This window comes from Apodemus sylvaticus, chromosome 6 (assembly GCF_947179515.1).
Source record: "Apodemus sylvaticus chromosome 6, mApoSyl1.1, whole genome shotgun sequence".
Taxonomy (NCBI): domain Eukaryota; kingdom Metazoa; phylum Chordata; class Mammalia; order Rodentia; family Muridae; genus Apodemus; species Apodemus sylvaticus.
In genome coordinates this window covers 27704760-27726483 of record NC_067477.1, presented here as the reverse complement: position 1 = coordinate 27726483, position 21724 = coordinate 27704760, and positions in this window count along the sequence as shown.

Sequence of the window (21724 nt, the reverse complement as noted above, 5' to 3'; positions counted from 1 at the left end):
GGTATCTTTAGGAACTGCACACACATTCTTTCAGCCTGTTAAGCCTATGCCAGTTACAGAGGCTAATCTTGCTATAGCGAAGTTGTCATACACCTTATCCAAGTCTAAGGATGTTAAATGTATTTCTTTTAATTCTGTGTATCAGTTACAAACAGACTAAAGCACGATTACTCTAGAAGCATTCAAAGTGTGTAATTATAGAATGCTTCAATCATGAATGAAAGTATATAAAATAGTAAAATTAGCTCCTATATGTAGCACACTGGAAATAATTTCCAAATCTCTCCCCTCCCATCTTGTTTTGTGCCTCTCCTCCTTTTCCTTTTTCCCCGTTTCTTCATTCCTCACTATTTTAGTAAGAAAACAACTGCATTGTTTCTCTTATATCTCACAATATAGAGTTTGATGACAGTCCTACTAACATAGTCAAGGTATAATTTTATATATTTCTTTGCTCACTTTATTTTTTTTAAGTAAAGTAAGGCACTATATCCATAACTACATTGCGTTTTTTTCTAGGACTAAAACTTGCCACATTGGGGACATCCCTTTTGGAGACACAAGCAGTTCACTGCAATGAATGATTGCTATGAAGTAGGCTCAGGATATCACCGCAAGCCACCAGATGATGTCCATCTGAATTTTTCTTCTGTTTTTAAATGGACTTATTTATTTTAGAAGAAAGCGATCTATCAAACTAAGTGGTTCCTGTGAGTTATCATACCTATTAGAAGGGTAAAATTTGTGTCCTTTTCTCTTACTTTAAATTTCTCAGGGGAACCTGTATACTATAATCTTTTGAAGATGACTATTTGCTTAAAGTGTTTGTTTTCATTTCTCTGTATCTGTTCTTACAAAAGAAGAAATGATAGGGGGTTAGATTCAATTGACTATTCCCAAAGATGTTGGTTATTTTTAAAGGAAAGTGATATTAACACAACAAAATATCTACTAACAATATTTATTTACAGGTGGAGTTTTGTGTTTTCTTTTTTCTTTTTTGAACCTAAAAACAACATGAGTTAGAATTCTTAAATAGGTTCAGCCCCACAGAGCTTAGGTTCCAGTACTGAGGCCTCTGGCAGGAGCCTTCAGATCTCTGCTTTGGGATCCAGAACAACCTGGGCTAAAACACCACATCTCCAGGCCCTGCAAGAGGCCAGAGGGGCACCCAGGAGGGCGGCTGGGAGGAGTCAGTGTGCTCTGGTGAGTTCAGCAGGCTGCAGGCAGGAGCCTTCAGGTGTCTGCTTCGGGATCTGAACAGCCTGGGCCACTGTAAACTGTCTCCAGGCAGTGAAGGAGGTCAGATGTGTACCAGAGGCCAGCTGGGAAGAGGCAGCTTGCACTGGTAAGTCCAGCATTGACAACAAGACCAACTAACACCAGTGAGAACTAGATGGCAAAAGGCAAACACAGGAACTCACTAACAGAAATCAAGGCAATATGGCAGCATCTGAACCCAATTCTCTTTTAACAGCATATCCTGGATACCCCATCACACCAGAAAAACAAGATTTGGATTTAAAATCACTGGTCATGATGCTGGTAGAGGAACACATGAAGGACATACTTAAAGAAATTCAGGAGAAAATGGATCAAAAGTTAGAAGCCCTTACAAGGGAAACACAAAAATCATTGAAAGAAATTCAGGAGAATACAAAAGCCAATAAGGAGGAAACACAAAAATCACTTAAAGAAATACAGGAGAACTTTGGTCAACAGGCTGAAGTCAGGAAAGAGGAAACACAAAAACCTCTTAAAGAATTACAGGAAAACACAAACAAGAAAGTGAAGGAGCTAAGCAAAACCATCCAGGATCTAAAATCAGAAGTAGAAACAACTAAGAAAACTAAAAGAGAGACAACTTTGGAGATAGAAAACCTTGGGAAGAAATCAGGGGGCATAGATGCAAATATCAACAACAGAATGCAAAAGATAGAAGAAAGAATCTCAGATGCTGAAGATACCATGTAAACCATGGACTCAAAAAATTAAAGAAAATGCAAAAAAAGCATGTAACCCAAAATATCCAGGAAATCCAGGACACAATGAGAAGACCAAACCTAAGGATTATAGGCATAGATGAGAGTGAAGATTTACAACTTAAAGGGCCAGCAAATATTTTCAACAAAATTATGGAAGAAAACTTCTCTAACCTAAAGAGAGAGATGCCCAAGAATATACAAGAAGCCTACAGAACTCCAAAAAGACTGGACCAGAACAGAATTGCCTCCTGTCACATAATAATCAAAACCCCAAATGTACTAAACAAAGAAAGAATATTAAAGGCAGTAAGAGAAAAAGGCTAAGTATCATATAATGGAAGACCTATCAGAATCACACCAGAATTCTCACCTGAGACTATGAAAGCTAGAAGATCCTGGGCAAATCTCATGCAGACTCTAAGAGAACACAAATGTCAGCCAAAACTACTCTACCCAGCAAAACTCTCAATCACCATAGATGGAGAAACTAAGATATTCCATGACAAAACCCAGTTTACCCAATTTATCCACAAACCCAGCCTTACAAAGGATAATAGGAGGAAAACACCAAACAAGGAGGGAAACTTCACCCTGGAAAAAGCAAGATAGTAACCTTCTTTCATCAAACGCAAAAGAAGATAACCAATCAAATTTAAAAAAATAACATCAAAAATGACAGGAAGTAATAATCACTATTCGTTAATATCTCTTAATATCAATAGGCTCAATGCCCCCAATAAAAAGACATAGACTAACCGACTGGATACATAAACAGGGCCCTACATTTTGCTGCATATAGGAAACACACCTCAGTGTCAAAAACAAAAACTACCTTAGAGTAAAAGGCTGGAAGACAATTTTACAAGAAAATGGTCTCAGGAAACAAGCTGGAGTATCCATTCTAATATCAGATAAAATTGACTTTCAACCCAAAGTCATCAAAAGAGACTCTGAGGGACACTTATTGCTGATCAAAGGAAAAATACAACAAGAAGAAATCTCAATCCTGAAAAATCTATGCTCCAAATGCAAGGGCACCCTCATTCATAAAAGAAACTTTACTAAAGCTCAAGGCACACATTGCACCTAACACAATAATTGTGGGTGACTTCAACACTGCACTTTCCTCAATGGACCAATCAGGAAAACAGAAACTGAACAGGGAAACTGTGAAACTAATTAAAGCTTTGGACCAACTAGATTTAGCAGATATATATAGAACATTTTATCCTAAAGCAAAAGAATATACCTTTTTCTCAGCACCTCATGGTACCTTCTCCAAAATCGACCATATAATTGGTCACAAGACAGACCTCAACAAATGTATGAACGAACTAATCCCATGCCTCCTATCAGATCACTATTGAGTAAAAGTGGTCTTCAATAGCAACAAAAACAACAGAAAACCCACATACACGTGGAAACTGAACAATATTCTACTCAATGATACCTTGGTCAAGGAAGAAATAAAGAAAGAAATTAAAGACCTTGTAGAACTTAATGAAAATGAAGACACAACATATCCAAATCTATGGGACACAATGAAAGCAGTGCTAAGAGTAAAACATATAGCCCTGAGTGCCTCCAAAAAGAAAATGGAGTAGCATACACTAACAGCTTAATGACACCCTTGAAAGCCCTGGAACAAAAAGAAGCTATTTCACCCAGGAGGAGTAGAAGGCAGGAAATCATCAAACTCAGGGCCAAAATCAATCAAGTAGAAAAAAATAGAACCATACAAAGAATCAACAAAACCAGGAGCTGGTTCTTTGAGAATATCAACAAGATAGATAAAGCCTTAGCCAGACTAACCAAAGGGCAAAGAGATATTATACAGATTAACAAACTTAGAAATGAAAAGGGAGATAAAACAACAGAAACTGAGGAAATTCAAAAAATCATTAGATCCTACTACAAAAGCCTATACTCAACACAACTGGAGAATCTGGGGAAATGGACAGTTTCCTAGACAGATATCTGACACCAATACTAAATCAGGATCAAATAGATCATCTATACAGTCCCATAACACCTGAAGAAATAAAAAGGGTCATAGAAAGTCTCCCACCCAAAAAAAGCACGGGACCAGATGGATTCAGTGCAGAATTCTGACCTTCATAGAAGCCCTAACACTAATACTCTTCAAACTATTCCACAAAATAGAAACAGAAGAAATTCTGCCCAACCCATTCTATGAAGCCACAATTACGCTGATACCAAAACCACACAAAGATCCAACAAAAAAAGAACTTCAGGCCAATTTCCCTTATGATTATTGATGCAAAAAATCTTAATAAAATTCTTGCCAACCGAATCCAAGAACACATCATGACGATTATCCACCATGATTAAGTAGGCTTCATCCCAGGGATGCAGGGATGGTTCCATATAAGGAAATCCATCAATGCTATCCACTACATAAACAAACTCAAAGGAAAAAAGCCATAAGATCATCTCCTTAGATGCAGAAAAAGCATTTGACAAAATTCAGCATCCTTTCATGCTAAAAGTTTTTGAAAGAACAGGAATTCATGGCCCATACCTAAACATAGCTAAATCAATATACAGCAATCCAGTAGCCAACATCAAACTAAATGGAGAGAAACTTGAAGCAATCCCACTGAAATCAGGGACTAGACAAGGCTGTTCTCTCTCTCCATATCTTTTCAATATAGTATGTGAAGTTCTAGCTAGAGCAATTAGGTAACATAAGGAGGTCAAGGGGATACAAATTGGAAAGGAAGAAGTCAAATTATCACTATTTGCAGATGACATGATAGTCTACTTAAGTGATCCGAAAACCTCCACCAGAGAACTCCTACAGCTGATAAACAACTTCAGCAAAGTAGCAAGTTATAAAATCAACTCAAGCAAATCAGTTGCCTTCCTATCCTCAAAGGATAAGCAGGCTGAGAAAGAAGTTAGGGAAATGACACCCTTCACAATAGCCACAAACAATATAAAGTATCTTGGTGTGGCTCTAACCAAACAAGTGAAAGATCTATATGACAAGAACTTCAGGTCTCTGAAGAAGGAAATCGAAGAAGACCTCAAAAAATGGAAAAATCTGCCATGCTCGTGGATCGACAGGATTAATATAGTTAAAATGGCCATCTTGCCAAAATTGATCTACATATTCAATGCAATCCCCATCAAAATCCCAACTCAGTTCTTCACAGAGTTAGAAAAAGCAATTCTCAAATTCATCTGGAATAGCAAAAAAAACCAGGATAGCTAAAACTATTCTCAACAACAAAAGAAATTATGGGGAAATCAATATCACTGACTTCAAGTAATACTACAGAGCAATAGTGTTAAAAAGTGCATCATATTGGCACAGTAACAGACAAGTGGACCAATGGAATAGAATTAAAGGTCCAGAATTGAAGATCCAGAAATGAATCCACACACCTTTGGTCACTTGATCTTCGACAAATGAGCCAAAAACATCCAGTGGAAAAAAGCCTTTTCAACAAATGGTGCTGGTTCAATTGGAGGTCAGCATGCAGAAGAATGCGAATTGATCCATTTTTTTTAATTTTTTTTATTTGATATAATTTATTTACATTTCAAATGATTTCCCCTTTTCTAGCCCCCCACTCCCTGAAAGTCCTTATCTCCATGTACTAAACTTCACTCCAAGTGGATCAAGGACCTCCATGTAAAACCAGAGACACTGAAACTAATAGAAAAGAAACTGGGGAAGACCCTTGAGGACATGGGCACAGGGGAAATGTTCCTGAACAGAAGACCGATAGCTTATGCTCTAAGATCTAGAATTGACAAATGGGACCTCATAAAATTACAAAGTTTCTGTAAGGCAAAGGACACTGTTAAAAGGACAAAACAGCAACCATCAGATTGGGAAAGAATATTCACCAACCCTACATCTGATAGAGGGCTAATATCCAATATATAAAAAGAACTCAAGAAATTAGACCCCAGGGAACCAAATAACCCTATTGAAAATGCGGTACAGATCTAAACAAAGAATTTTTGCCTGAAGATATTTAGATGGCCGAGAGGCACCTTAAGAAGTGCTCAACATCATTAGTCATTAGGGAAATGCAGATCAAAACAACCCTGAAATTTCACCTTACACCAGTCAGAATGGCTAAGGCCAAAAACTCAGGAGACAGCAGGTGTTGGTGAAGATGTGGAGAAAGAGGAACACTCCTCCACTGCTGGTGGGGCTGTAAGATGGTACAACCACTATGGAAATCATTCTGGCTGTTCCTCAGAAAACTGGACATGACACTTTCAGAGGACTGTGCTATACCTCTCCTGGACATATACCCAAAGGATTTCCCGGCATGCAATAAAGACACATGCTCCATTATGTTCATAGCAGCCTTATTTATAATAGCCAGAAGCTGGAAAGAACCCAGATGTCCCTCAAAGGAGGAATGGATACAGAAAATGTGGTATTTTTACACAATGGAATACTACTCAGCAATTAGAAACAATGAATTCACAAAATTTTTAGGCAAATGGTTTGATCTGGAAAATATCATCCTAAGTGAGGTAACCCAATCACAAAAGAATACACATGGAATGCAATCTCTGATAAGTGGATATTAATTAGCTCAGAAGCCCTGAATACCCAAAGCACAAATCGCACAACAAATGACTCCCATGAAGAACTATGGAGAGGGTCCTGATCCTGGAAAGGATTGATCTAGCATTGGAGGGGAATATAAGGACAGAGAAATAGGAGGGAGGTGATTGGAGAATGGATGGAGAGAAGAAGGTTTATGGGACATATGGGGAGGGGGGATCTGGGAAAAGGGAAATCATTTGGAATGTAAACAAAGACTATAGAAAATAAAAATATTTAATAAAAAAAGAATTATTAAATAACACAAATTGTTTAAGCTCATCTCATCTTTTCACATTCTAAATCCTCTGATTGTCAATAAAATAATTGTAAGCAATATGGTAACTCCTGCATATTGAGGACCATCATAATGGAAGTACCTGAAACAGCAGCATGTCCTATTCAGTCCTATTGAGAAAGAATGGTCACACTACTAAACTGTAATGTCCTCCATAATAAATTAACTGTTCAATCACCAGATCAAAATATAGTTATTATATTGTCAGTGCTCACTACATGTACAAGCTAATTAACATATGTTGGATTGTATAAGAATTATTGTTAATTTGAGAGGATATGTATGGCATAAGTTGATTCTTTCAATGAAGGAAACTAATAAGTCCCAATGAAAGCTCTGTGATAATACAGAGAACTGTGGAAATTCCTTAGGCAGACCATGGCTTAAAAGCAGAGAGGTCAATGGTCTGATATTTATGTTGACTTAAATGATTTAAGAACTAAAGAGGGCCACCAGTTTAAATTATGCAGTCCAAAGCCCACCAAAAAAATCCCAGATTCTTGTCAATAATGGTGTTTCAACTTTACACTGTTTACCAGTTTGTACCAGTTCAGATTTCATGATATGGGACTCTTCTGTGCATTACAATATGTTTTGTAGCAAGTGAGACTTCTAATCCATAGATGTTACATCTATTTGAATATTCTCATTTGTTAACAGAAAAAAAATGTCTCTAGACATCAACACATATGTCATGTTTATGGATGGGTCAGGAGTCCCCAACAGTTGAGAATACACTATCCTAAACTTTCATTGTTGCTTTTAGGATACTACCAATACATGTCTGATTTTTTGATGATGATAACATCCTTTCTCTATACTGATATGGAAGATATGCATTAGGTTATAAAGCATATATTCTTATATTGTCCATTACTTTTTTTCTACCTAAAAAATACCAGTTGTCTTTTGGGCTCCAAACTGTTCTTTACTGTAATACTGTTTTCCCGCTTGTCACATCTCTCCATATTTCCTCATTTTATTTCACTGTACTGCATTCAGATTTATTCAACTTTTCTAAAGCTTACATTTACTTCTGCTTTATCCCTCCATATGTATTTTTCTTCTGCTTTATGTCACTTCTTTTCATATCTCAGGGCAGACCTTAGCTTTTGGATTGCGAGTGTAACTTCCCTGACATCTCACATTTCAAGCACAGCACCAAACATCTTGCTGTATAAATTTTTTGTGATATTCAATCTCTCTCATTTATCAGGCAGTTTCTGGTGAACAGGTGGCTTTATACCAAGAGCTTGTCAATATGCACAATGAGGCATCCCCTATGGTCTTCGCCCACATCTTTTCGAGTGTAACCTTTGCTCACAACCATAAAGAACACACATGAACAATGGCATCCTCCCTTCAAGGTCTAAAGGCTGTCTGGCTAAGAAGTCAACTGACTGCATATGATATAAGAATGTGCTTCAGAGCTGACAAGAAACCTGTGTGGATAAAATCCCTTGCCACCAAGTCAGAAGATCTGAGTTTGATTCCAGAGACCTAAGTGTTGGCTAAAGAGAATTGATTCAGGCAAGTTACAGTCCATCCTACAAAAAACTGTTCTTGCACACACGTGTCTCCTTTGATTCAGAAATACACACTCATACAAAATAAATGGATCTATGATAAGTGAAATAAGACTATTTATACAACCTAATAGGTCTTGATGGAAATTAATACGAATTTACTCCAACTTTAAAGCCAATAGCCACTCGAGTCATCCCTATTTTTATTTATTTATTTTTTTTTTACACTTTTGGTGCTTAGATGTAGTCTTTTGAGTGGATGCAATCTCTAATATCTGTAACTTCTACTTTAGGAAACTGAAGTAGCAGGCCTGGTTGTTGATAATTACAGTCCAGTTGGGCTACAAAGTGAATTATTGGCTAGCCTGTGATATAAATCTATGGAATAAGAATATGTCTCTAATAAGAAGTTTTCTTTTATTTTAACCATGAATTGCATGTGCTCGTTTTGACTTATGAGCAAATATTCTAGGGAAAGAAACATTTCTCAATTTAGTATCATTGTTTTGCATCCCTAGCCAGACACAGAAGCAAGTGGCACACTGCTCTAGTACCTAGAGACATTTAAAGTTACTTCAAATTGGGGTGCTTCTGTAACAATGCAAATATTTGTAATTAATGTAATATTTGATTATAGCTAAATAATTTACATTAATGGGAAGACAGGGTTTCTAGATTCTGATATAAATATAATTTTCTTATATAGAGGAGCAGAAGATTTTAATACAAGGGAACAGAAATAATCTGTATATAATATGTACACCTGGTTATAGGTGAGATATGGACCATGTAGATGATTCAGAGGATAAAAATCACAGAGTCTAGAGTCGACCTTAGAGGCAATAGGCATCTAAAGAGTTAATTTAATAAATTCTTATGGAACACTCTCATTGTCTTTGTTAGAAAAATGAGTAACTAAAAAAGACAAAATAAGACCAGAGGAAAATATAAAGTGCAAGATGCCACAGTTAATGAACATTGAAGCTAGAGTGTCACTGAAGTCACCTAATGAGGTGTGGAGGATTAAGAATGGCTGTCTGCCAGTCTGTGCACTTTGCCATCAGTTCAGGTACCTTAGTAAAAGGTAATTTCTACAGGTGCAGTTATATTTGACTATTGGCTCAAAATTTGTGGGTAACATTGACAAATCTTTACTATATAATAAATCCACCTCAGATGTTTATGAAAATCACAGACAATTAAGCCCTTGATTGCTGCATCAGAGTATTTGACGGAAAGCTCCAGGAAGAAAGCTACCTTGCAAGTAAGACTCCTTCTTATGGTTTGGCTTTAAAATGGCTTCCTAAGTAGTCAAGCCTATGTTACCCAACCTTTGGTGCTGTTTGGGCTTTAAGAGATGGGGATTAGTCCATTGGAATTAACTTACTAAAGGAGTTTCAGAGAGTGACCCCAATTTCTTTGGTTGCCTAGCATCTATGAAGTGAACAGACTGAGGTTCCAAATACTCTTTTCTGTGTTCTTCTGTCTCATCACCGGCTCAATTCGCTGTAGCCATGAGGAAAAAAAAAAGAATCCTTTTCTCATTGCAAGTTCATTAGCTCAAGTATTTTCTTACAGTAGCATAAAATAAGACATCAGTTTTAAATTAAAATATTTAGAGACACTAAGCAAGTTGATCTCTATTTTTTTTTTATCCACACAATTGCCTTTTGAGTGACAACACCCATACAGATACATAGGTACCATGTATGTGCAGGGCTCATGGATAGTCTCACTATCGTATGCATACCTAGAAATCTCAGAGGTTCAGAAAGCCTTATTGAATATATCTATGTGGAAAGTCATTTCAAACCTAAGGAGGTATTTAGTGGGCTTGTGAAAAATTGCCCACATTACAGCCTAGGCATGCTCACTGGGTATACCAGCAATTACCATAAAAATCCCAGGAACGATAGAGCCAAGAAACAGAATGACTCAGCCTAGACAAGATGATGCTTGTTATAAGACTTTGATGAAACCCACAACCAAGTCCGAATTTGAAAATAGCCGTGGAGAGGTAATTGAATTCTACACATGCTGTTTCCTTTAGATTTATATATTCTGATTGTCATCAAAAATATTCATTATTACATTTTCATATTAATTTCCTAAGGAATTCTGCATGAGTTAGATATGTGTTGGTGAAAGAAAAATAATTGATGTAGCAATACATAAACCAAACACTATTCTTTAAGTTCTCCACTTTGGAGCTTTCCTTCCATGTTTGGTTGTACAGTTTCATTTTTCCTATAGTGATGTAGGTTATGATGGATGGCTAGGGGACCTTTTTTATTTTAAGGCAGATGGGAACAGAGAAAGATTAAAAGGTAGACTGCCACCCTGATATTCACTCTAGTGGCCTAACATCATCTATTAAGGGTCACTTCCTACATTTACCATCCCACAACAGTGCTACTATGGAAAGTAATTCTGTACACATGGGCATAGGAAGGGCATTTAGGATCTTAAGATTCCAACATATACTATTCTTCAAAGTCTTTCTTTACTTGATAATATGTATTGGAGAATAGAGATGAATCTCCAAAAACAGTCATGAAATTTGCATCCTCTGTTTATTGGTAAAAGCTAAAAGTGTTATTCTCAGGGACAATTTTCCCTTGATTTTTTTCTGATTTTAGTGTTGCTGCAAGTCAAAGTGACTCATAATGTTACAAAAGCAAGATTCAACTAGTGTTCTGGGTCAGTGTTTTAAGTATATGGTAGCAAATTAACTCTTGTAGTATAATTTTGTAACACATATATTGATATTGTCACTGCTGGTGCTACATCTTTCTTTTTCATACAGTAACTGTTATGTCATAAAAAATCATTTCTATCATTTTCTAAAATCAGAAGACTTTTCATTTTAATAAAATATGCTTAAAAGAATTTTTTACTTCTTTCAAAAGACAACTGAAGGGATTATGCTTATATAACTGCTACTTGATACTTAAAATCTAATACTGAATGGAAATATCAAGTGCTTGAATAATTCAAAGAGTTAAGAAAGCTCAATCCCTTTTCTCCAGTAGGAATTGGATATTTTTGCAGAAGTGGAAATGCTCTAGAATTAACAACACTAAAACAAAATAAAATGTGTATAATTTTTATACCCAATGTAGAGAAAGATGTTTATTGTGTAAGAGGGATATATGTCTCAGGGAAGCTATTTTTATGTAGTGTGTGTGTGTGTGTGTGTGTGTGTGAGTGTGTGTGTGTGTGTGTGTGTGTGTGTTTACTTTTTCACTTTCTATTCAGCAATCAAAAGCAGGGATTTACCCTATCTTGTCTTTGTGGAAAAATTCCTACTTATTTCAGGTTCCACTCATCCACTCTTTAACTGAATCTTTTAATTCGCCCACTTTTACAGTGCTTGCCATTCTGCATTATTCAAAAACTGGGAGACTAAAAGGGAAAGTTGATGCATAATGCCAAGGCACAAGGAGCTTACATACAAAGGAAAACAGCCTTCAATATCAGCTACAAGTTCCATAGCAGCAAGCTTATTTTTCAGAATAAAAAATATTATTTAAATATTAAGCATGCATGTAGATTCTTGGTGAAGTGGGCTAAATATGCCACAAATGCCTTCTATGGATAATTCTAACATCCCTTGTTTTATGACTAAAGACACTTATATGCCAAGAGCTTAAGCAATTTGGCCAAGGTCAAATCACTTAATTCATAGGGGAAAAATTGACAGCAAGAGAAAATTATGGTTGTGTGAACAGCCCACAGTTCTCTTCACAGTCCATCAATTTCACCTCTCTCTGTTAACATAACATTTTCAGCCTGAGCTTTCGAAATGAGAGACTAAAAGAACAGTGGATAAGAAGGCGACCTGAAGTTCTGAAATTCATTGACTTCAAGTGATTGCTGCCCGTTCTCCCCAAGGTCTTTTACTCTCATGGGACAGAACATAAGTTGTCTGGTAACCTTTCCTTTGCAATTTCTCACCTTACTTTCCTCTAATTTCACCTGATGCCCTTCTGACTAGAACCTCCATTGTCTTCACACAGACCCATGTTTTTGGCATTTTTTAATGCTTTATTTTAGCCTTAATATTAATCATTATACCAGTCAGAAAGAGTTAAGCCTTAAGAATTTAAGACAATGCCTTAGGGTTCCTTTTTTAAAACAAATGACCACAGCAGTAAATGGTTGTAGAGCCCCTGGCTAAAGCTAGAATTTAATCTCAAATTCCCACTCTGGGAATTATGGCTTACTGTTCCTCCTACAGTCACCTTGCTAGTTCCCTCCCTCTTTGCCTTCATGACCTCTCTAACCTTACTTCCAATCGCATTGCTTCCTCTCAGTCTTACCTCTCTTCTTCTCAGATGGCTTCTCCTTGCCTTTTCTTCCAGAAGTTTAAATTGCTTACTTTTGGACAGGAAAGTTCCACATACCAGGATACTACTTAATAAACTAATTTCATTCTTAGAAGAGGTTTCCTGAGGAAAAAAATCTTTCTATTCAAATAGCACAAATAGGAATTTGATGGTAGTAATTTAATAACTAGAAATAAGCATTGACTGGGTGGTTTAATATGCCTATGTCATTTCCTAAGTATTTTCTACACATTGTTCTGTTTTTGTGTGATGACTTCCATAAACACCTCAGTTTCAAAACAGTCAAGTGATAGCTGCAAATATTAAATGACAGAAATCACATAGCCTAGTCAGGATTCAAATTTTTGCTTCTCTGAGCAGAAACAGTTGTATAATCCCCCCTCCCCCTCTCTCTTTGTCTCTCCCCCCTCCCTTTTATTTTTGAGATTATAATATTTAATTACATCATTTCTCAATGTACTTTTCTCCCTCCAAATCCTCTTATATATTCTTACTCGCCCTCTTTCAAATGAATTGCCTCATTCTCATTAATTTCAGTGTGCTTGTTGGCTCTTTTGCTCTAAGAAACTAGTATCTGTGCAATTTTAACAAAATGCCAACAACCACAGTCTGGAATATAATAGAGACAACCATAATAGGTATCATACCACTGGCCTTGATCTTTTCATGATACTGTGTGAGACTTTCTGGAAGAAATGACACATGACACATAAAGTTATGACAGTCTTTTTGCAAACATTGCCATAAAAAATTGTAAATTCCTCAAGAATGTCCAACTATGATTGAAAGAAACTACTTTTATCACTCCCTTGAGCTGCTGTTCTCCACAGGCAACCCAAGTCGCTTTGCAAGCAGCCACTTCCCATGCTTGTCACCCTGTGTGAGTGTCTTTTACAGCCTTGCTGAGTGCTTAAGTCAGAACCCTGCCAGACATATTAATAGGCAAAGCTTCTTGGGGGAAACCAATGGGAGATGTGTGAAATATTGCTGAGCCTCAGATTGCTCTAAGTTGTCTGACTGCCACAGTGAGTCAGCCTCATATGTCAGGAGCAGAAAATATAAGACCCAAGAAGAGCTATGGTCTCTAAGTCTACAGATAGGATATTGCAAACACAGCTTTTAAAGATATATTATCCTTCTTGTATTGCTATTTTCTTGGTTCTTCCTAAGATCTACAGGAAGCATTATATTGCCTAAGATACAGTTCCCTGGGGGAATGCATGACTGTCTGTCTCTAGAGGCATCCCTTAACAGCAAATGGCCACTAAATATGAAAAGTGGTAGTTTGTAGGTACTGAGCTTCTTTCGGGCAACAAGGACAACATTACATAATTTCATGCTGAAATTGAAAGGCAATCAGTCTTGGAATTAAATTAGCTTCTCTCCCCCTGCCCCCTAAAACTAAAATGAAACACTTCACTGATTTCCACACTGAGACCTTTTCATCTGCTCATGATGCTAAAGCAAGACATACAAAAATTTAACAGAGCAAAGGAGAGCCTTAAATCTAGTAAAGGGCTGTCCTTGTTAAGATGTTATAAGACCTTTGCAGAATCCTGAACCTATGAACCTTGCTTCCTCTACTTAGAGAAATGAAAATAATACAGTCCTCGACTGAGCTTATGGGATTGTCTCCAAGAAGGCTATATTTTTGCTGTTTAAAGAGAGCTCTCAGGTCCAGGCATGTGTACACTATTCAATGAAATTTCTCAGTGAGGCTGCTAGTGATATGTGCATCGTATGTTGGAATCCTGGGCTACAACTTCTTAACTGTATGACTTGGTATTCTGCTTTTAAATATTCTCAAATATTAAATGAAAATAAGAATAAGATTCATTTAATATAACTGTTATGAACCTTTAATAATCATTGTGCATTATTAAAGGTTTGGGAACATCCATAGGACATCTATAAATGAGCATCCATAGATGTTTCATATATTTGAGACATACAAGTTTATCTCAAATAAATCTAAGTAGGTGTACAATTTCTGGGTAAAAAAAAAATCTAGTCCCTTGAATTAAATAAAATGTGTCAGGACTTTCAATGAGATGAGGGATTTCTGACATACAAGACACTTGACTGAGTCATGTTCCCTTCCTGAATGTGCCCCTAGATGCTGTTTGATTTTGAGCCTACTGTGTGACCTATTACATAATCCACAATGTCACTGGGAACAATAGTCATAAATAACCCTGATAAGCCAAATGAGAAAATTGTGGTTTGTACTTCTGAATCCTTCTGCCCTACAGACATGGATACTTGTACACACACTGGTAGAGGGAAAATAGCTAACTTGAGATGAACTACCCCCTGACTGTGACTACCTGAACATGATTTGGAATGGCCACTCCAAGCAACTACTTGAATATTGCCAATGTGTCTTAAGCAAGATAACAAACCTTTGAGCTTTAGAATTTTAATGACATGAAAATTTTTCTTATTAATTAAAGGGCTGTTTTAACATAAGAACATGAGAAAAATGTGGCTTTTCTTATATATACATTCAGAAGTAGTCCCTAAAGGTAGTGGGCTTCCTTGTCCATATTGCTACATAGGGCAATGATAGCATAAGTTCTGTATGCCTATATTGGTTTTCCTTGTAAGAGAATGTAAATCACTAAAACCCAAGTATCAGTGGGATGGGTACATAAAGCAAATAGTATGAGAGATTCTCTGACACAAGTAGGAAAAATAATGATGATGTTAACTCTTTTAGTCCCAGGAATATATATAATTTTCAGCACAACAACCCCATGAGGAGTGTTGTTCTTTTACCAGCTTGGCAGCCAAACTATATCAGGGATCTGAAAACATTCTGTTAAAGTCACAAAGTCATAAATAACCCTGATAAGCCAAATGAGAAAATTGTGGTTTGTACTTTTGTATCCTTCTGCCATACAGACATGGATACTTGTACACACACTGGTAGAGAGAAAATAGCTAACTTGAGATGAACTACCCCCTGACTGTGACTACTTGAACATGATTTGGAGGTGACTGACTTGAACTACCTGAACATGATTTGGAATGGCCACTCCAAGCAACTACTTGAATATTGCCAATGTGTCTTAAGCAAGATAACAAACCTTTGAGCTTTAGAATTTTAATGACATGAAAATTTTTCTTATTAACTTTCATTATTTTTCTTAGGAATGAATTCTATATATAGAAAACATAGTGAATGCTTAAATATTATTACTTATATAATAAACAATAATACATGCAATAATAAATAAAATAAGAGATGAGTATAGCGTGTTTGAAATTCTCAGGTGTTAGCTCTATATCAATTTATATTAATCTGATTTCTTTATTTGAAAGTGATATACTCATGGATATCCCCAAGACAAAAATATTTCTAAGCAGTATGACAGAATAACCTGTGAGAATTAGACTCAGAGTCCCATGGGAAAGAAAACAGATGGGAATGAAGATAGATAACTTATTCCCAGAAAACTTTCCCATGGTAGTGATATTGGATCAAAGATTCAGCTATTCAATCTTAGTAGATACAGATTTTCCAGGGAAGGCGATTTGGATGAATACAACTTTTTGCTCATGGGGTTTTTATCATTTTCCAACAGCTTGATTATTTTCAGATACATTCTTTTGCTTCAAGGTTTTAAGAGAATCTTATAAAATTTCCCATGATTTGGAATGGCCAGTCAAAGCAGAGAAAGTAAGATATGTCTCATAACTGAAGTGAGGATTTGAAACTATTAATGGCAATAATTGTTTCTTCATCCTCTGAGGAGCAATTTATAGCATGCTTTATAATTTCAAAAAATAATATACCTTAAAATGATAATCATTGGTTCATCCTATTTCTTCTGATCATCACCCAACTACCCTTATCCATGGATAGCAAACTTCCCTCCCCAAATTGATGCCAACAATTCACATTCATATTCATTATGTTGAAGCATCAGCACAAGAGTCTCTTAATAGAGTGAAAAATCAATAATTTAGAACTTAATCAAAGGAGGTAACTTGCTTTCCACTTATCTTCTATCAGCAATTAGCATTTCTACATAATGAAATATGTAGACTAGTGAAAAGGGAGGGCTCCAAAATTATTCAAGAAATGTAAAACATATGTGTGTTAGACTCTGTGTGTAGTTTGCCATTACTTGGTCCCAGCGTGATGAAACCCTCTTTTGTATGTAGGTGTGTTGATATTCTCTTTGATTGATTTCTCTGCCAGGCATTATTAAAGAAAGCCAAAAGAAAGGAGGGCGTGAAGAAAGAAGCTAACAGGTGGTACAGATAAATGGAGCCAAGCCAATATTGATGCTGGGAAGATGAAACAGTAACGTGCTTGCTGCAAAAACAGGAGGAACTCAGGCCAACTCCCAGAGCTCACATTAAAAACGTGAGGTGCTGTTCTTTCCTGTTCGGAGAGATCTCTCCTGATAATTACCTTCCTTGGTTTTAATTAAAATAGAATTACATCATTTTGCTCTCACCTTTCCTCCCTCCAGCCCCATTCAGCTTCCCTCCCTTGAACCCTGCTTATGCCACCCTCCATCCTCAAGTTGCTATACTCTGATTATTATTGTATATGGATTCATACATAACAATATATATGGAAAATTTTATAAAAATACTACCTTCTGAATCTATGTTTGTTGGTAATGTGGAAGACTAGGTAATAAGATTAAGGAGGGTCAAGTACACCACAAGACTCTTTACAGAGTTAAATAATCTAGACACCTGGGGCTCATAGGGACTGCACCACCAGTCAAGGAACACGCAGGGGCTTGCCCTAGGCACCTTACACGTTTGTAGCAGATGTGCTGCTTAGTCTTCCTGTAGGTCCCTAAAAACATGGAGCGGGATTGTCTCTGACTCTGCCTTGTGCTCTTGGATCCCCTTCCTCTAGCTGGACTGCCTGATTGCGGCTCAGTGGGAGAGGATGTGCCTAGTTCTGCTGCTATGTGATATCCCAGTGCAGACTCCTATCCACAAGTGTGATGAGGGCATCCCCTTCTCTGAGAAGGGGAAAGAGAGAGGGTAATGGGAGGGATTTGTTAGGGTGAGACCTGGAAGATGTGAGAGAGGTGGGCTTCGGTCAGGAAGTAAAGTGAATAAATTAATAGAAAAAACAACGTTAAGTAAAAATGACAACCTGATTTTTTTAAAAATAGATGGATGGAACTAGGAAACATATTGAGTGATGCTACCCAGGTTCAGAAAGATGAACATCCCATACTTTTACTTACTTGTATTTGTATCTCCAACTCTGTATAACTGTAGCTACTTCCCTTCAGCGAAGGAGCCTCTCTTTCAGGAAATGGAGACCATCACAGAAAAGCACAGCTGGAAATAATGATTAGCATCTTATCTGTTATTTTGTTCTTTCAGCCTTGCCAATATTTGCTTTAACCATTTTAAGTCCATTTTCATATCTAAGTAAATTCAAATCATAAGCATTCTAGGAAGATCACCTTCTTAAATGATCATTAAATGGTCTTTACAAGCCACTAATGCTTTTATGATATAACATACTTTCTTTGTTGATAGTAACATAGCCATAGTAACATTTTTAGTGTAAGTATGTGCTTTTCCATTTTTTCTAAATATTGCTATAATCTGTGTTAAGTGCATACTTTGTAAATAGTATAATCATATGGGCATTTTTTCTTTGTTAACAATTGGTATGATTTTTCCCATGACAAGCTATGAAACATCTTAAGTGATTTAAACACACAGGATTATGTTTACTGGAGTTGATTTAATTTTTTCCCTCTGTCTTTTCTTATCTTTTCTTTCTTTTTTCTTTTTTTCTTTTTTTTTTTTTTTGGCTTAGCTATATAAGTCAGAATATTGAGTGTTGTGAAGCTAGTGATGACTGAGTTAATATCTGTAAATTCTTATACTCCTGTTATTATTTTAGAATGAAACTATTATTAACAAAGAGAACAATTTCTTACTATTTTCCAAAAGTTAGAAACATTCTGGAACACAATATCATCCCCTTTCTATTTTTATTCTCATCTATTGCAATATAGCAAAACTTATTTGAAATCTCACTCTAAGTAGCTAGGAGTGGTGTTGCATACCTTCAATCCCGAGGCAGAGGTGGGAGGACATCTCTGAGTTCAAGAATAATCTGGTCTCCACAGTGAATTCCAGAAATATCGGTAGTACATAGAAAAATCTGTCTATAAGTAAAATATGACAAAAAGCAACCCAAACCAAAATCAAACCAAAACCAAACCACCACCAAAACCAACAACAAAACCTATCCCAAACCAAACAAAACCAAAAAAAAAAAAAAAAACAAGACAAAAAAAAAAACAACAACAAAAAAGACAATTAAAAAACTCCAAACACAAACCAATTACACTTATCTATGCATCCTTCTCACTGTGCATCAGGAATTTTGGCTAGTCTCTTGCTCTTTCTGTTTCTACCTTCCCTTTAAAGGACTCAACCTTTCTTCTTGAGAACCTCCAACGTCTTCGCTTTAATAAGGTCTGGTGACATTCTAATGGCATTTGGTTTGACAGTGAGAAAAGTCTTTCATATTTATTTTCAGATTTTATCAATGAAATGAGTAGGTTAATGTGCTGTGCACATTGCTTTATTTCTCATGTGCTTCCCTGTGGGTTTTGTTGTTAGTAGCTTTACTTAGTGTGCCTAGTGTAGTTTTCTTATGTGTGCTGCCTTGGAGTCATAGCCTTACTCCAATCTGACAGCTAATCCTTCCTCATTCTCACCAATTACCATCATTCCCCACATTCTTCCATTCTATCTCTTCTTCGGTTCTGGTCATCATTTACACATAATGAGCTTTCTTATCAATTCTCCAATGTTTTGTGCACTCTCCCATTCTCCTTTAACATTCTTATTTTCCCTTACGTAATTTTTCCTAGTATTCCATTCAATTTATTCTCATGTGCAGTAAATGGACCATTAAACCTAGCAAGTTTTAAGGTTGTTACAATTAGCAGATAAATATCAAGAATTTCCAATTAAATTTCTTTGCTAACATAGTTTTTTTCTAGTTGATATATTTTATTTTATTTTTTATATTTTTTCTTTTGCTTTTTCGAAACAGGGTTTCTCTGTGTAGCCCTGACTGTCCTGTAACTCACTCAATAGACCAGGCTGGCCTCCTACTCAGAAATCTGCCTGCCTTTGCCTCCCAAGTGCTGGGATTAAAGTCATGTGCCACCACTGCCCGGCTATTTGATATATTTTAAATGTCTTGTCATTATATTATAACCATTAAAAAGTACATTAAAACTTTGACTTTATCCATAGGATATCCTTTAAAATAAAAATAAACATTACTTCAACAAATCAATTTAAACGTATATGTAACTAATTAAAATTATATTACTTAAAATTCTGATTTTTAAATGTTAAAATATGAAAATTATACAAAAATAATTACCTGTAAACTAACCACTTTATTTATGAAAAGGAAAAAACAAAACAACAGAATAATTCTTAGTATTGCTAGACCATTTGTGTGAATTTCTTTTGTGATGTCGTCTTCATTTATGTTCTAGAGATTATGGCATGTGTTTAACTTCGTCAAAGATGTAACAAGTAATTTGAAACATAAACTATGTGTATTCCTTTTCCTCAGTGCCATGTGATGTTCCTCTATAGCACACTTTCAAGTTACCACTGCTGTACATGAAAGTCAACAAATCTCTTAGTGAAAACAGTGAGCATTCTTCTGAGCAATTTTTCTTGACCTTAACATTCAGGAAAGCATCCTGATTGGATGTACAGCTCATATAAGACCTATGAGTAGTGCAAACAATTAATTTGTATAACTATCAACCCTAAAAAATAAAAAGGTAAGTATGAAAAATTATAAAACGTAATGAAGAGATGGCTCGCTCCTTAAGAGCCAGGACCCAGGCTTGACCCTGGCTTGACCCTGGCACCTGCAGAATGCCTCATGACTATCTGTAATCCCAGTTTCAAGAGATGCCACACCGTGTTCTGATGTCTTGAGGCTCCAGGTCTTCATGTAGCACACAGACATATATGTAAATAAAATACCCATATGCCTACAATGAATAATATTTTTTAGAAAAAGAAAAATAGTAACATACAGGACAAGTAAGATGGCTAAACAGATAATGATGCTTGATGCCCCAAACCACAACAAGAACTACACAGTAGAAGGTGATAGATACCACAGTTCTACATATTTTCTTTAAATCTCCACACCTTTCTTGTGACGCATCTATGAGCGAACATGCGTGCCCATTTGTGCATGTGCACATACACCACACACAATACATACATAAACAAATAATAACCAAATAAATACATATGGAAAAACAAAATATTGCAAAGAATGAAACTAGCTGAAACTTCAGAAGTTCATGAGACAAAAGTCTTCTATAAAGCAAAATGTTCTCATTGACCTTGCAGAAGCTGGGAAAGACTGTCACAATGAAAGATTAAAACTAGAGGTAATGTGAATTCCTATCAGATAGATTATTGAATTGATGCAAATCGAAATCCCTGTGCGACTCAAACAGGCAAAATTTGATGAATGAATATTTACCAAAAAGTGAAGCCTCAGATCAAAGAGAAAAGTGAAGTTCGATCTTCTAAAACTTTATCCTGTATAATGAAAACTAGAAAAGTCAAGTTAATGACAGGCAGGAACTAAAAGCATGACTGTGCGATAATCAAGCCCTGTGGCTCTAGTAAACTGATTAACAAGACCATGTTTTGAAACATGTACTTTTAAAAATTATCAAGCATAACAGCCAAGTTTCTGCTTAAATATAAACTGAACAGATGTAAAAATACATGCTAACAATATTCCTTTATCAAAAACAGGACCCTTGCTTTTGCCACATCAAAAATATGGGCCAAGTGGGACATCAAAAGAATTTGCAAAGTGAATCCTTCAGCTAAGCATTTTCAAGCATTTGTTGTGGTATTTACTTGGCATTTTAAACATGTTCTCTTGGTGCGACACATCC